This window comes from Bos taurus, chromosome 12, assembly GCF_002263795.3.
Source record: "Bos taurus isolate L1 Dominette 01449 registration number 42190680 breed Hereford chromosome 12, ARS-UCD2.0, whole genome shotgun sequence".
NCBI classification, from domain to species: domain Eukaryota; kingdom Metazoa; phylum Chordata; class Mammalia; order Artiodactyla; family Bovidae; genus Bos; species Bos taurus.
The window spans coordinates 79,844,446-79,849,547 of record NC_037339.1 but is presented as its reverse complement, the minus strand read 5'-3'; the positions used below and the strand labels follow the sequence as shown (position 1 = coordinate 79,849,547).

At 40.3% G+C, this 5,102-nt stretch overlaps 1 non-coding gene across 1 annotated transcript; it reads left to right on the top strand.

Annotated features, from left to right (window-relative positions):
- The first annotated feature begins 1,365 nt into the window (after positions 1 to 1,365).
- Positions 1,366 to 1,437, top strand: TRNAF-GAA (transfer RNA phenylalanine (anticodon GAA)). Its single transcript has one exon. It is a non-coding gene; the product is annotated as a tRNA-Phe (tRNA).
- Positions 1,438 to 5,102: the final 3,665 nt, after the last annotated feature.

Below are 5,102 nucleotides of genomic sequence, written 5' to 3'. Positions count from 1 at the left end.
AGTATCAGCTTCAGGATCAGTCTTTCCAGTGAATATTCAGGACTGATTTCCTTTAGGATGGACTGGTTGAATCTCCTTGCAGGCCAAGGGACTCTCAAGAGTCTTCTCCAACACCACAGTTCAAAAGCATCAATTCTTCAGCACTCAGGTTTCTCTATAGTCCAACTCTCACATCCATACATGACCAGTGGAAAAACAATAGCTTTGACGAGATGGACCTTTGTTGGCAAAGTAATGTCTGTGCTTTTTAATATGTTGTCTAGGTTGGTCATAGCTTTCCTTCCAAGGAGCAAGTGTCTTTTTATTTCACTGCAGTCACAATCTGCAGTGATTTTGGAGCCCAAGAAGATAAATTCTGTCACTGTTTACATTGTTTCCCCATCTATTTGCCATGAAGTGATTGGACTAGATGCCATGATCTTAGTTTTCTGAATGTTGTATCTTAAGCCAACTTTTTCATGTTCCTTTTTTACTTTCATGAAGAGGCTTTTTAGTTCGTCTTCACTTTCTGCCATAAGGGTGGTGTCATCTGCATATCTGAGGTTATTGGTATTTCTCTCAGCAATCTTAATTCCAGCTTATGCTTCATCCAGTCCAGAATTTCTCATGATGTACTCTGCATATAAGCTAAATAAGCATGGTGACAATATACAGCCTTGATGTACTCTTTTCCTGATTTGGAACCAGTCTGTTGTTTCATGTCCAGTTCTAACTGTTGCTTCTTGACCTGCATACAGGTTCCTCAAGAGACAAGTCAGGTGGTCTGGCATTCCCAACTCTTGAAGAATTTTCCACAGTTTGTTGTTATCCACACAGTCAATGGCTTTATAGTCAATAAAAGAGGAGTAGATGTTTTTTCTGGAACTTTCTTGCTTTTTCGATGATCCAGTGGATATTGGCAATTTGATCTCTGATTCCTCTGTTTTATCTAAATTCAGCTTGAGCATCAGGACATTCATAGTTCACATACCGTTGAAGCCTGGCTTGGAGAATTTTTGAGCATTACTTTGCTAGTGTGTGAGATGAGTGCAATTGTGTGGTAGTTTGAACATTCTTAGGCATTGCCTTTCTTTGGGATTGGAATGAAAACTGAACTTTTCCAGTCCTATAGCCACTGCCAACTTTTCCAGGCTTGCTGTCATATTGAGTACAGCACTTTCATAGCATCATCTTTTAGGATTTTAAATAGCTCCACTGGAATTCCATCACCTCCACTAGCTTTGTTCATAGTTATGCTTCCTAGGACCCACTTGACTTCGCACTCCAAGATGTCTGGTTCTAGGTGAGTGATCATACCATCCTGGTTATCTAGGCCATGAAGATCTTTTTTTTATATAGTCCTTCTGTTTATTCTTCCCTGGGGCTTCCCTAGTGGCTCAGATGGTAAAGTGTCTGCCTGAAATGCAGGAGACTCAGGTTCGATTCCTGGGTTGGGAAGATCCCCTGGAGAAGAAAATGGCAACCCACTCCAGTATTCTTGCCTGAAAAATCCCATGGATGGAGGAGGCTGGTAGGTACAGTCCATGGAGTCACAAAGAGATGGTCACGACTGAGCAACTGCACTTTCTTTCTTTCTTTGTTTATTCTTGCCACCTCTTCTTAATATTTTCTGCTTCTGTTAGGTCCCTACCATTTCTGTCCTTTACTGAGCCCATCTTTGCATGAAATGTTCCCTTGGTAATCTAATTTTCTTGAAGAGATCTCTAGTCTTTCCCATTCTATTGTTTTCCTCAATTTCTTTACATTGATCACTGAGGAACACTTTCTTATCTCTTCTTGCTATTTGTTGGAACTCTGCATTCAACTGCGTATATCTTTCCTCTTCTCCTTTGCCTTTTGTGTCTTTTCTTTTCTTAGCTATTTGTAAGGCTTCCTCAGACAGCCATTTTGCCTTTCTGCATTTCTTTTTCTTGGGGATGGTCTTGATCACTGCCTCCTGTACAGTGTCACAAACCTCCGCCATAGTTGTTCAGGCACTCTGTCTATCGGATCTAATCCCTTGAATCTATTTGTCACTCCCACTGTATAATCATTAGGGGTTTGATTTAGGTCATATCTGAATGGTCTAGTGGTTTTCCCTACTTTCTTCAATATAAGTCTGAATTTGGCAATAAGGAGTTCATGATCTGAACCACAGTGAGCTCCCAGTCTTGTTTCTGTTGACTGTGTAGAGCTTCTCCATCTTTGGCTGCAGAGAATATAATCAATCTTATTTCAGTATTGACCATCTGCTGATATTCATGTGTACAGTCTTCTCTTGTGTTGTTGGAATAGGGAATTTGCTATGACCAGTGGGTTCTCTTGGCAAAACTCTATTAGCTTTTGCCCTGCTTTGTTTTGTACACAAGGCCAAATTTTCCTGTTACTTCAAGTATCTCTTGACTTCTTACTTCTGTATTCCTGTCCCCTATAATGAAAAGGACATCTTTTTTTGAGTATGAGTTCTAGAAAATCTTGTAGGTCTTCATAGAACCTTAAACTTCAGCATCTTCAGCATTATTGGTTGGGGCATAGACTTGGATTACTGTGATATTGAATGATTTGCCTTGGAAAAAATCAGAGATAATTCATTTTTGAGATTAGGCAAGAATATTGGAGTGGGCTGCCATTCCCTTCTCCACAGGATCTTCCTGACCCCAGAATCAAACCCTCATCTACTTCATTACAGGCAAATTCTTTGCCATCTGAGCCATCAGGGAAGCCCCAAGATAACTTTATTTTCACCCCAATTGAATAAGAAACCCTGTAAGGATGGTTTTAATATTATTCATTATCATGGAAATCTCAGAAGCATCATACCCAATATTTGCAAAACTTATTTAGTGTCCCTTCTTGAAATCTTGTGGCAGTATTGTACAAAAAAAGAGCAAATAATAGAGCCTGTAACAGCCCAGACCTGGAGTCAGAGAGACTTAGTCCTGACAATACCTTTCTCCTGACACTATGCTTAGTCCTAGCACTACCTTTGGTGGCTTTGTGACAATTTGTGTAGCCTCTTCAGCTTCATCTTCAGTGGTCCTTGTGAAGACAAAAGAGATAATGCATGTAAAACACTCAAGATAGTAGTCTGCACGCAGCAAGTACGGAAAACAGTTAGGCTGATTATTTAGATAATTATTATCTGATTCCACAAAAATGTGAAACTTGCATGCTGGCATAAATTATTTGTAAACCTGAGCGGGATTGAGATACGAACGCAGGTCTTTGTTCGTGTGGCCACATTCATGTGACAAATATGTCTGAAACTGTACTGTTTCACAATATGTAAATTAAACTATTTTAAGCCTCTTCCTTGTCATATCTCAAATTCCACTTCTTAGGGAATTTGGTCAGTGGCCTTAATAACTCACCTAAACTCATATTCCTTTTTTCTTTTTTTTTTTGAGCATACATACTCACACCTTTTGTTTTCTACTCTGAAAAGAAAAAAGAAAAGTCTGGAGCTAATGTCATTTTCTAACATTCCCCATATTTCTTGAGGCTTTACTTAATTTAGATGAAGTAAATGCAACAGTTAGAACTGGACATGGAACAACAGACTGGTTCCAAATAGGAAAAGGAGTACGTCAAGGCTGTATATTGTCACCCTGCTTATTTAACTTCTGTGCAGAGGACATCATGAGAAACGCTGGGCTGGAAGAAGCACAGCTGGAATCAAGATTGCCGGGAGACATATCAATAACCTCATCACTTCATGGCAAATAGATCAGGAAACAGTGGAAACAGTGACGGACTTTATTTTGGGGGCGCCAACATCATGCAGATGCTGACTGCAGCCACGAAATAAAAGGCACTTGCTCCTTCGAAGAAAAGTTATGACCAACCTAGACAGTATATTAAAAAGCAGAGAGATATTACTTTGCCAACAAAGGTCCATCTAGTCAAAGCTTTAGTTTTTCCAGTAGTCATGTATGGGTGTGAGATTTGGACTATAAAGAAACCTGAGCACAGAAGAATTGATGCTTTTGAACCGTGGTATTGGAGAAGACTCTTGAGAGTCCCTTGGATGCAAGGAGATCCAAGCAGTCCATCCCAAAGGAAATCAGTCCTGAATACTCATTGGAAGGACTGATGCTGAAGCTGAAGCTCCGGTACTTTGGCCACCTGATCTAAAGAACAGACTCATTTGAAAAGACCCTGATGCTGGGAAAGATTGAAGATGGGAGGAGAAGGGGATGCAGAGGATGAGACGGTTGGATGGCATCACCGACTCAATGCACATGAGTTTGAGTAAACTCCGGGAGTTGGTGATGGACAGGGAGGCCTGGCATGCTGCAGTCCATGGGGTTGCAAAGAGTTGGACATGACTGAACGACTGAGCTGAACTGAAAGGGAACTACTCCTTGAGGATTACCATTTGTTCAGTCACAGAGCTTTGAGCCAAGGACTTGGGTGGGCTCTGAATGTCAGTAAAACAACAGAGAACAGTATTCACAGACAGTTGGAAACCCAGGCTCCAGTTAAAGGGAATGGCTGTGGGTAACACCTCTAATGAACTAGGTTTCCCTGTGTTAATGGGAAACTACTTTTGGCCTATAAACTGTGATTACAGATAAGATTCAGGAGATGGTCCATAAATATCTGAAACTTTATTTAATCTGAAGATTTTATTTTAAAGGAAATAAAATAATTAATGGAAAAAGTAAAGCCTGCAACTAAGAATATGTTTATATGTCTATATACAAGCCTCTCTGTTCATGCGACTTCCCAGGCATGAATAACTGGAGTGGGTTGCCATTTCCTTCTCCATAGGATCTTCCCCACCCAGGGATCGAACCCAGGTCTCCTGCATCTGCAGGCAGATTCTATACTGCTTAGTCATCAAGGAAGCCCAATAACTAAGAATGAGTTTATGTGTATATATGTAAGAATATAAACCATGTGAAATACTAAGTATGTACGTATGTATCTTAGTATTATGTATGTATACATACACATTATATATACATATATTTTTTGCTGTTGTTGTTTTAGTCACTAAGTCATGCCCAACTCTTTTGTGACCCTATGGACTATAGCCTGCCCAGGTCCGTCTGTCCATGGATTATCCAGGAAGGAATAGTGGAGTGGGTTGCCATTTCCTTCTCTAAATGCTGTTCCTG